The sequence below is a fragment of the Dreissena polymorpha genome, chromosome 3 (genome assembly GCF_020536995.1).
Source record: "Dreissena polymorpha isolate Duluth1 chromosome 3, UMN_Dpol_1.0, whole genome shotgun sequence".
Lineage (NCBI taxonomy): Eukaryota > Metazoa > Mollusca > Bivalvia > Myida > Dreissenidae > Dreissena > Dreissena polymorpha.
Genome location: NC_068357.1, coordinates 107,564,776 through 107,577,787, shown reverse-complemented (window position 1 = coordinate 107,577,787; position 13,012 = coordinate 107,564,776). Strand labels below are relative to the sequence as shown.

General features: G+C 35.2%; 1 protein-coding gene across 1 annotated transcript in view; it reads left to right on the top strand.

The window, feature by feature from the left end:
* Window positions 1–13,012, top strand: part of LOC127870885 (uncharacterized) — a 385,033-nt gene that overhangs the window by 37,311 nt on the left and 334,710 nt on the right. The window lies entirely within an intron of this gene.

Here is a 13,012-nt window from a genome sequence, read left to right as displayed (position 1 = left end):
TTTAAAGGCTCTGAAGTGCATCTAGTTTTAGATCTGGCAACTTTCGCGAATTTTTTAAGGTTTCGTGAAAAGTTTTCAAGAAAAGTCTTCCGTTATTTTACTCTTTTCGTGAACATGTATTATTTCCAAGGTTTCATGAAAAGTTATCTGTTTTCGAGAAAAGTAATTTATTTTCGTGAAAACTTTAATTTATCTTTATGTGGTGGCAGTTTAGAGCACTAACAGGGAAAATTTTGTGTTAACATAATTCATTTTATTTTCGTGAAAATTTATCTGTTATCGAGAAAAAAAGTTTTTTTCACGAAATCCGCCATTATTTTCACGTTTTTTCATTTGGTAAGTAGTGGCACAAATATGCTTCCATATGTAACCATTCCCAGCGCCACTTATTTTATGCACCTTCAAGATCTTTCACCTTATATCCAACAGGCAAGTATCTCGTTGCCATTTTTGTCAACTTGAGTCTAAACACAGCTTCCCATTCGGCATTAAATATATGCAAAAAGTACTCAAATTGATTTAAATCGGCAGCAATCTTTAATCTTTAATCAGATGTAATTGTTTATTTAAGCCGCTACGATGTACAATTTGTTTTCACATCAGTAATTTGTCTCGATGACCGTTATGTATGCCGACTGCGTATCAATTTTTCATCTCAATAACATGGCGATGTATTAAAGCACAGTCTACAGCTGAAAGCGGTTAATATCTGGGACTGCATGTCAGGAAAAAAATCAATACCGATATTTCGCATTGTTCAATAATTAAGCAACGATTAATAACACTTATCCTTTATGGATTTTCATGAAATAAAAACCATAATAAAGAAAATTTTATTCTCTTTAATCTGATTTTTAAATTATTATAATACACTTAGTGAAAAACAATTAATTATGCTGTTAAAGGTTTTTCTATTATTTGACCTTGTGACCTAGTTTTTGACCCCAGATGACCCATATACAATTCCAACCCAGATTTCATCAAGACAAACATTCTGACCGAATTTCATAAAGATTGAATGTAAAATGTAACCTCTATTGTCTACACAAGGTTTTTCTATTATTTGACCTAGTGATCTAGTTTTTGACCCCAGATGACCCAAATACAATCCCAACCCAGATTTCTTCAAGATAAACATTCTGACCAAATTTCATACAGATTGCATGAAAAATGTGGAAGATTTTTGAAAGTTTTCACAAAATAGGCAAAAACGAATAAACATGCAAAGTTCAACTAGCTCCTGCGGCCATGTTTTTTGACGAATCAAATTTCTTTGAACAAATTTTTCAGGGGAGCCTTCAAAGGTCATCCCTGTGAAATTTTTTGAAAATCTGATGAGCGGTTTCCGACAAGAAGATTTTTTAAGGTTTTTACCATATATGGTCATGGCGGCCATCTTGGTTATGTGATCAAATTTTTTTTAAAAATTCTTTTGTCCCATGACATAGGGATGCTCCACATGAAATTTAGTTGAAATTGGCTCAATGGTTTAGTAGAAGAAGATGTTTACAAATTGTTTACAGACAGACATACAGACGGACGGACGGACGGACGCCGGACGGTGAGTGATCACAATAGCTCACCCCGAGCTATCGCTCAGGTGAGCTAATAAATGCCAGACAGATGTATTTATGTGTTTATCTCTATATTGATACCACTGTATGGCAATTGCTGTTCCATGCTGTTCACTGCAAAGGGCTGTAAACAAGGGGTTCAGCATCAAGCAACTGTCAGAGATAATGAGGTGCCTGCTGTGACATATGGTTTTTTTATTGGTCTGCGGCAGGTCTAAATTACATGCAACGAAATGTGTGAAAAGTGGCCAGCACAGGAATTTGGGGCCTGACTCTAAACTGTTATATACAGTTATTTTTCCCTTAAGTAATTTTCTGTGAAATCAATATAACGGTACTTCTTAAAATTTTGAGATTATTTAATGAAGGGGTTTCAGATGCCAAAAATACGTTTGTTGCACTTCATCCCCAACCAATCATCAACATAATAATAATCCTCTGTCATTATGGCCATGTTTTTCAAATGTTCACGACTATTTTCAAACTCGTCCGAGGTGTCCACATAACCAATGTTTTGACAAAATTTCATGATGATTAGGCAAAAAATGTGACTTCTATAGTATTCACTAGCTTTTTTACTATATAAATATGAGGAAAAAGACCCCCCCCCCCCCCCCTGGCAGCCATGTTCTTTTACCGATCTGAACCATTTTGAAACTCAACCGTCGTATCCAGAAAACAAATGTTCTGACCAAATTTCATGAAGATTGGACCAAAAATGTGACATCTAGAGTGTTCAAATGTTTTCACTCTATACATATAGAGAAAACTGCCCCGCCCCCTGGCAACCATGTTTTTTCACCGATCTTGACCAGTTTTAAACTCATCCGAGATATCAATAAAACCAATGTTTTGACCAAGTTTTATGATGATTGGGCAAAAAATTGTGACTTCTAGAGGGTTCACAAGGTTTCTATATAGCCATTTAAGGAATACTGCCCCGCCCCCTGGTGGCCATGTTTTCAACGGACCGGAACAATTTTTTAACTCAACCAACATATCATTAAGACAAACATTTTGACAAAGTTACATCAAGTTTGGGCATCAAATGTGACTTCTACAGTGTTCACAAGGTTTTTCTTTTTTTTTTGACATTGTGACCTTTTCGAACTCGTCCGAGATATCAATGAAACCAAAGTTTTGAGCAAGTTTCATGATGATTGGGCAAAAATTGTGACTTCTAGAGTGTTCATAAGGTTTCTCTATAGCCATATAAGGAATACTGCCCCGCCCGCTGGCGGCCATGTTTTTCAATGGACCGGAACCATTTATGGACCGGAATCATTTATGAACTCAACCAACATATTATTAAGACAAACATTTTGACAAAGTTACATGAAGATTGGGCATCAAATGTGACTTCTACAGTGTTCACAAGGTTTTTCTTTTTTTTCCTAGTGACCAAGTTTTGACCCAGCATGACCCAGTTTCGAACTGGGTCGAGGTAGCATTGGGACAAATGTTCTCACCAAGTTTCATGAAGATCGGACAACAAATGTGGCCTCTAGAGTGTTCACAAGGCAAATGTTGACGACGGACGCACAACGCAAGACGCACGACGGACGACGGACAAAAGGCGATCACAATAGCTCACCATGAGCACGTTGTGCTCAGGTGAGCTAAAAATATGGTGACCGTAAGGCATTGTGAAGGAATCCTTTAGTAAGGAAGCTCACGTCCTGCACTGTTCCTGTACGAAATGTTCCGCCCGGAATCGGCACGGAATCGCAAACTAAATTCCGGGCGTAAAAAATATTTCCAGTCGTACTTTCTATATATGATTTTAAGAAGAGGGGCGGATTCCGGGCGTAATCCGGGTGGAAAAAAGGGGGCGAAATATGTAAATGAGGTGGGACGTAATTTCAAATTACGGGCGGAAAGTAGTTTACGGGCGGAATTCAGATTACAGGCGGAATGTTAAAAATATGGGCATAACTTAGATTACGGGCGTAATTTAGATAACGGGCGGAAATCGGATTACATGCATAGTGTAAATATACTCATTTAAGATGGGCCATTTGAAAAAAACAAAAGGCGATCGCAAAAGCTCACCATGAGCACTTTGTGCTCAGGTTGGCTAAAAACTAGTCAAAATTATGACGAGATATATTTTACATAGTATCTTTATATTTATTTTAAGATAATACATTTTAAAAAGATGGATCACCATTTTATATTTTATACTTCTGCAAATGCGGAACAAATGCTGAAAATCCCCGCATTTTTTCCGCATTCACAAAAAATGCGGAACTTATGCGGAAAATGTACGCGTTTTCGTTCCGCATTGCTATGATACTTTTACAATGTAGCTTTTAAAGACATACAGCAAAAATATTCATAATATATACATTAAACAAATAATTTGATAGACATGCACTTTTAAAAAAAAGTGTTCTTATACACGGCCAAAATAAAAAGTTCACTCTTTCATATTGAAGGCGTTTTTTAAACTGATTTCTTGAGTAGGAATTCCTCTCTATCACAGCATTGTTCAGGTCCGCGATTCTCCCCCATCCTATGGCATAATCTGAAATGCAAATTGATATTAAGTACAACTAAAGTTCACCTATTGCAAATTCTGTTGATAACTTATGTAGAAAAAATTGCTTTTCAAACTTTTTATATAATCCAGGGCCTTGCAGCTAGGATTTTAAAAAGGCAGAGTCCAAATTTGGCAATATATATTGTGCACTTTTGAACGTGCTTGGATATTATCCCTGTGGAATATTTTAAAATAACATGTGCTTTATATGCATATTATTTAATATTACATGCATTTTCATTTTTCTTTTTTTTATTGATAAAACTAGTTTCATTGTTAAAATAAAATTAGTTTATTGAAAATTCATTGAATTTCCTGTAAAATAATGTCATCAGATCCAATTAAGGGCATGCTGGGGGTCAAAAAGGGCAGGTTTGGATCTTGGGGCGGCAAGGTACTGAGACACTCTGTTATTATGCCTAGCCCAGGAGCACTTATCATATCATTCGAATTTATCTTTATTTTGAATTTAACTATTTAAAACTATTAATACAATAACTTGTATAGTAAAATTGTGATTTACCTATCAACAAATCCAGCTTTCCTTTGTCAAGGACCGCTTTGTGCTCATCATTCGGGCGCTGCACACAGAGCAAATATAAAAAGTTCATTTTTTCACAAGATGTTTTTTTTTCAACAGTGCTTTCTTGCTAACGAATTTCTCAATTTGTGATGCGGCTTTCGAGGTCCGAGATGGGATATGTTATGCCACCAGCAACCTTTCTCCCAAATTCTATGACATTATCTGAAGATCTGTTAATTTAAGTACTTACTATATATTTTAAAGAAATTTGTGTATTTTCATTTTAGTTTCAAACTGTGTTGTTTTTTCTTCAAATGCCCGTCTACTTTTCATCATCTTTTTACATTTCCCACTGGGACAGTACACAAATACAATTACAATTATAGGCAGTCAATAATCTAAATAAAAGACGAAATTTTAGGAGTTAAAATACCAACCTTTTATGCTGTTCTGCAGACTATTCCAAAAACACAGGAATTTGATGAGACCAAATCACAGTTAAACCAGCCACTTTGAACCTCTTTTGCAACAAACTTATTGTTTATTTCCACATTGTATTAAATACAAATTGATTTTTACACAATACTCCCTGCAAGACATTTTTTCGCTACAGTTTAGTCCTCATTTTGCTTAAGCATTATACTGACAATTTAGTTCAAAGTCAGTGAATTGCTTAAACGCTCTCAATGTTTTCAATGCAAACAGCAACCTCCACCACTTCCTGTGAATTATTAACCAATCCACTGAAGCCTGATAAGCACAGATGGTTTATAAACGTGTACAGATGTCACAGATCACCACCAAGGAACCCGGAACACACGGGCGTGGCGCTCTCATACGCGCCACCCGTAATGAGTGGGGGTGTGAGAGCGATACGTGTGTGTGTTCCGGGTCCTACGTACCGGGTGGTGTTGGGATGTGGGTCGCGTTGAGTGTCTTGTACATTCGTAATGTGCGGGACACTCGGCGGGATCCGCTCCTCATCACCACCTTTAGGTAGATAGCACATTAAGGTCTCATTGGCCAACGTGCAACGAACTCTTTTAAAAATTAAAGTATTTGGCGAATACCCGGGAAGCCGGGGTAAATTTGACCTACTTTGACTCTAAAATTAATCTTTTTCCCCTGAGAGGTCACAGGGGCAGGTCGGGCTACCGTAACCTCGTGAAGAGGCCAGTAGGACCTGTAAATAAACTCTGAAACACACGACTCAGTGCTCAGTGAGTATTGGTGCAGCAAAATACCACAATCAAGTCAGCTGGCTGTCAGTTTTTATCTGAGATTAAATTAACATTGGTATATTTATGTTCATTTTTATGGTGTTTCAGACTGGGGAAATCTTAAGTACTATAAAAAATATTATAGAGTAATTAATTAAATAGACTGTTGTGTGTTTTGTTATTAAGGAAACCTTTAAATGATGAAAACAACCAAGTCTTGTTCTTTATTAAACTTTACAGTCATTATTGTAATTATGAAATAATTATTAAAAAGGGGCAAAATATGCACACAAAAATCAGAAGAATTAAAGGAGTGAATTAAAAAAATATGTTAAAATAGATTTGTAATGCATGGTCATCCCTCAGACTTAAAATTATAAGTGAAAACTGTCAAAGTCAGCAATAGATAAAATATATTTAAAATGTGTTATTGTTACATGTATGTCCTAAATCAAAAAAAAAATTACCAGCAATGCCAATTAATGCAGAATCTAAGAGTATTATTCATGATCACAAGTCACAAGTCTGTCTCCTTTACAGCTGCTCACAAATTAAGTATAAACAAACTCCCAAATATGTTTTAGAATCTGAACATGAACATCATAAATTAGAGCAAAGCTTTATGCTGTATGAATTATACTGTGACTGGAATAGTTGTGTCTATAATGAATGTCCATTGATTGTACAAATGTATAAATAAACTTAAATATTTTTATTTAAAAACGTTTATTAAGTTATAAGTTACTGGTAATATTTTGTTCTCTACTTTGGTTTAAATTAAATTTATTAAGTTATTGTTCAGCTTCATAGAAATGTGCTAAGTTCAATATTACGCTCCGTCATGTGGCTTCACAAATATCAAATTCTGCCCCGCGAAAGAAACAAAAGGCAGAATTCTGTTCACAAACCTCCATCATACAAATACTAAGTATACAAAGACGCCCGGATTTGTTTTACGCCCTGAAAAAACAGTTGAATTACGCCCTGAAATAATTTTAGTTCCGCGCGTAAAACTCATTCCGCCAGTTGTAGTTTGTACGGGCGTAATTCCAACATTACGTGCCAATTCCGTCTCGATTAGGCCCGGAATCCGCCCCATTATTCCATACAGGTAATTTGTTAATGTCTATCAAATACCCAATCAAATCATTAGCCTATACATATGTTTAGTCAGATAGAAATATCTACAATAATTTCTAAGCATAAAATTCCACTTTGTCCAAAAGTCTAAGTTGAAAATCCGCCTGACACTTCAAAAACAAAGTCCAAATTTCCGCCTACAAAATTTATCAAAGTGACAAACTCTCCCTAAGTGAAAGAGCAAAGTAATATTATCCGCTCATTTAACATGGAAAAAGATACGCCTTTCTTTTTTCCGCCTAAGAGGGACCATTTTCCTGTTAAGATTAAGGCGGAATTCTGATTTTCTTAGACGGATTTATTTCAGAATGCTTGAACTATTAAATTTGTTTCCATGCAATATAATAAGAATGCTTCTATCTATGATCATGCAACTTTATATAATGGTTACCTGGGTGAAGGCGAGGATTCCTGATGATTTTAAGGTCACCAGGTCATAAGCCAAGGTCACATGGATTTGTAAACGGAAATAGTTTTGACATTATATTTTTAAAACAGATTGACCTGTATCATGCAAAATGGTAAAGTTGTTATATGGATTGAAACGAAAATGCTTTTTGATTTTGAGGGCACCAGGTCAAAGGTCAAGGTCACATGAGCTTACATCAATGAATTGTTATCTGCATGATATCTAGAGATTGTTTGGGCCTCGGAAAATCTTTATAAGAATGCTGGTTACTTGGGAGTAAATAATGACAGCCATTGATGTTAAGGTCAACAATTCAAAGATAAAGGTCACATGGGATTGTAAAATGAAATTCTTTTAGCACTATATTTTGAGATTGTCTTAACCTACGATCATGCAAATTGGTATAGTGGTATTGAGGGTGAAAAAAAAACATTATAATTTTGGGACACCGGGTCAAAAGATGAGGTCACATGAACTAGTATCTAGAAATTGGGTTCTGCATGATATCTAGAGAACAATTTGACCGAGGATAATCTAAATTGGTATGCTGGTAACTTTGAAGGAAAGAATGGCAGCTATCGAATTTGAGGTCAAGAGGTTAAACGTCAAGGTCATACAGGCTTGCAGCAGGAATTCTAACAATTCTTTGACATTCTAGCATGCATGTTGTTTCTTGTTACATGCAATACGATGGCTTTACAAAAGCAAGCATTCTCAAAATAATATCTGAGAGAATTGCATCAGATGTCATTAATAAAGGCATCATTGAAAAAAACATATTATTGACCAGCCAAATGTATTATTATGCTAATTTGTTTAAGATTAAATAATGGGTGTAGAAAGTAAACAATCCAGCATCACAACTTGAAAGACCAAACAGAATACACCATTCAGCTGTGGATGAAGCATACTTCAACTCCACTATTTTTAGAAACATGTACACACATCTACCACAGGCATTGGGAGTAATGAGAAATTGCCTATCAAATACCAATTAATCGGCTTTTATAATGTTGGCCTTGTCTTAATTGAAATTAGAATAGCCATTGTTTTAATTCAAATGAAAAATAAGTTATTTCAATTAACAGAGCGATCCAGAATTAAGCGTCAAACATAAAACAGTCTTTAAACGTAAGTCATGGGTGTCACCAAGTAAACACAACAGCAAGTAGAATGTACATTAAAACAAACCAGATTCAAAAACATGTCTTGCTTAATTAAATACAAATGATGGCATACTATAATGCTGATTTTTTTCTTGTACAAAACAATTTTGTTCAAATACATAGGATTTTAAAATGCTTCATCTGATTGGCCATTTTTCAAATGATTTGGTATAGCGCAGTGCCCTGACCAATCATATTACGTTTTACTAACATGCAGTGTAAAATAAAAATGTTTGTAAACATTAAGTTTTGTATTTAACATATGAGAAACATTGAATGAACCGTCATCATTTGTTGTCGATGATACTGGGAATGCATTGAATACGGTTTGTTGTAATGCTCTTTTAAGATAACGATATTTTAACGTTTGTAGTGGGGTTATTAGTCTAGTAGGAACGGAGGTCCACGGTGCATGATTTGACTTTTTTTAAATGCTGATGATGGTCTGCATTGTATTGGGTAAAATAAAAATTTGCTCCAAAGAAAATGTGTATGCCCACGGGCCTTAATCCAAGTTGGCTGCCAAGATGGCCGACCAAAAACATTTGAAATACCGTTTTTTCGCAAACGACACAAACAACATATATTTCCCATGGTTTTTGGTAAGCTGTTTCATTAAAGCCATTCAATTTAAGCACATATTATTCTTATTAAATGAATAAATGTTTTGGTGCATTATTAAAAAATAAATGAAAAAAATGACTATATCAATTAAAAACGGTACACAAAAAACATGTGTTTTTGTTCTTATGTCATGTTTTTAAATTGTACCTGAAAAAGAGTTTAGATATAATTATTTTCATAACTACATTTAAACATACCTATGGGGCTACGGAATATAAAAATATAATATGTTCAATAATGGTGATATTTAAGACAAGAAAGGTGGATGGGGTAAATAACAAATATAAAGAAAAAAAGCCTAATGCGCATTTTGATATATTTTGAGATATACTAGTCTTTTAACTTGTTATGTTTATGTATTCTGACCTGTTTGATACTTTAAAGTGCATGCAAAATATTTTTTAACATAAAAATACATTTCTCTTAATTATAATAGTTAAAGTAAAGATATAAAAAAAACATAAACAAAGGGCATATCAAATCTCACATTGAGCTCTAGAAGAAAAAGAGGTTAACGCTGCATGATTGAAAGGTTTAACTGGAATAATATGCTGATGATAATCTACACTGTCTGTGGTAAATTTGTGTTTTCGTGTCAACAGATTTTGTTGTTTTTCCAATCGGGTCTAAATCCAAAATTGCCGTAAATATGGCCTCTCTTAAATCAAGAAATACTATGTTTTCACAAATGGCATAAACATAATATAATTTCCACACTTTTGGTATGCTTTGATAAATATTATTGTTTTTTTTTGTAAACAAATAAGGTTTTTAATGAAATAAAATGCATTGAAAATAAAAATAATTAAATAAACGAAATATCAGTAACTCCATCATGCCATAACTTATAAAGCTTCTCACGTTTTAAAATGGGTAAACGGGTAATTAATTTATGTTTCTGTACATTTTTGGCTAAACTTATCTTCGCTGAATCGCACTACATCGTCCGATTTTTTAAAATAATGCGAAATATATTTAAAATCATACAAAACATAATCATCCTGTAAAAATATCCTAAGCGCCACCTCGGAAGTAACATTGGCTCATTTATTAAAGCATCTCAAAAAAGAGGTTGCGCTCGTGATTAACAGCCGTGTATATGTCCCTGTTAAAATGTGTCCACTCTGCATACGACGTCCTCACCTAACTTAAGCTGATGATATCTCGGCCGAGTTCGAAAATGGTTTTCATCCGTTGAAAAATATTGTCACCGAGGTGGGCTACTTATATCAATGATCTATCAATGTGTGTCGATAGATCTTGGATTGTGAAACGTTGTTAACACTCTAGAGGTCACCTTAATAACAAATGTACACGAATCTTACTCAAAACATTGTTGACGATACTGCGAAGCAGCTCGTCTAAGTTATCATACCATGAACAAATTCTTCACAATGGCGACCTATGTAAAAGACCGAGCCAGTCCGATTGAGACAGCTCGATTTTTCTAATAGGCATACCTCGCTGATTATCATTGATAAAGGTATAGGAAGCTCAGCTATAAATAGGACAGCATATTCTGGGGAAAAGATTAAATAATAGTTTGAAAACGTTAATTTTAAATCAGTTATAGTCAATCCATTATACATGTATTTTTATAGATCAATGAAACAACTATGCATTTTCTGTATTGTATTTGAAATTTGTCGTGATTCAGTAAATAAATTGCAAATTAAAACGTGTATAATTAACTTTCAACGCGATCATGAGTGTAAAGAAAACGAATATTTTGAACCTGCCATTTGTAAACGTTGTAGCGACTATGGTTTATTAACAGCATAATAGCTATATGACATCTATGAAAGTCGCTCTTGTGCGTCTTTTCTTCTTTTGACATAGTTACTAAACTTTTCAAACAGAAATTACAGAGCCATATCAGTACACATACTATGTTTGATATTTCATTCGTTTGTTGGATATTGTTTCCTGTTTTAAACACATATTAGGTCATATCGCGGAGATTTAGTTAACTTTACCATGTGTTCATGGGCGAACTCACGTATTGAAGTGCTCTCTCTAACGACTATGTGCTCATACCTACTTTCGGAAATCATCATGTAGTGTTGTACTTAACGAACAAACATGCCTAAGCTTATTGAATTAGAGGGGAAAAAAATCAAAAGAGAAACATTATATGTTCATGCACATGGCCATGTGAAATCACGTCCGAACACATAGCATCATTAACTTAAACAAGAGCACCGCCTTGCGGGTGCAGACCGCTCATCTATTTTCTTTTTAAAGGTGAAGGGACTCTTATTTTCAATCACAAAGGAGGGAGGGGTGGAGTGAAGAGCGGTGCATTGTGTAAGGGTGTGGACATTTATTACATTTTCTTCCAAAAATGCGAAAAAAAGGAAAAAAAAATCGGGGGGGGGGGGGGGGTGGGGGGGGGGGGATTCTTGGGTGCGATGGTTGGACGGTATTTCAAACATAAAATAATAAAAATAAATATTTGTGTTTTTAACCGTTTCATAAAAAAAAATGGGGGGGGGGGTGAGGTGGGGGGGTATAGTGTGAGGGTGTGGTGGTAATTTGTGAGATGATCTTAAAAAAAAAAAAAAAAAAAAAAATAGGGGGGGGGGATTCGCGTGGGGGGAGGGGGGGTGGGGGGGGGGGATTCTTGGGTGCGATGGTTGGACGGTATTTCAAACATAAAATAATCAAAATAAATAATTTTGTTTTGTAACCGTTTAAAAAAAAAATTGGGGAGGGGGTGGGGTGGGGGGGGGGGGTATAGTGTGAGGGTGTGGTGGTCATTTGTGAGATGATCTTAAAAAAAAAAAAAAAAAAAAAAAAAAAAAAAATAGGGGGGGGGGGGGGAGGGGGGGTTGGGGGGGGGGGGGGCACGGGCGATGGTTTGGGTAGTGTCTATTGTGGTATGTCAGGTCAGAGTAGTTTTGTCAAAGTATCAATCAAATCTAATCATAAATAAAGAAGTTATGGCAATTTTAGAGAAATTTAATAATTTGACCTTGAGAGTCAAGGTCATTCAAAGGTCAAGGTAAAATTCAACTTGCCAGGTACAGTAACCTCATGATAGCATGAAAGTATTTGAAGTTTGAAAGCAATAGCCTTGATACTTAAGAAGTAAAGTGGATCGAAACACAAAATTTAACCATATATTCAAAGTTACTAAGTCAAAAAAGGGCCATAATTCCGTAAAAATGACATCCAGAGTTATGCAACTTGTCCTTTTACTGTACCCTTATGATAGTTTGCGAGTGTTCCAAGTATGATAGCAATATCTATGATACTTTAGGGGTAAAGTGGACCAAAACACAAAACTTAACCAAACTTTCAATTTTCTAAGTATAAAGGGCCCATAATTCCGTCCAAATGCCAGTCAGAGTTACATAACTTTGCCTGCACAGTCCCCTTACGGTAGTTAGTAAGTGTTGCAAGTATGAAAGCAATAGCTTTGATACTTAAGGAATAAAATGGACCTTAACACAAAACTTAACCAAAATTTTCAATTTTCTAAGTATAAAAAGGGCACATAATTCTGTCAAAATGCACGCCAGAGTTATCTAACTTTGCGTGCCCAGTCCCCTCATGATAGTAAGTAAGTGTACCAAGTTTGAATGCAATAGCATTGATACTTTCTGAAAAAAGTGGACCTAAACGCAAAACTTAACCAAAATTTTCAATTTTCTAAGTATAAAAAGGGCACATAATTCAGTCAAAATGCACGCCAGAGTTATCTAACTTTGCCTGCCCAGTCCCCTCATGATAGTTAGTAAGTGTACCAAGTTTGAATGCAATAGCATTGATACTTTCTGAGAAAAGTGGACCTAAACGCAAAACTTAACCG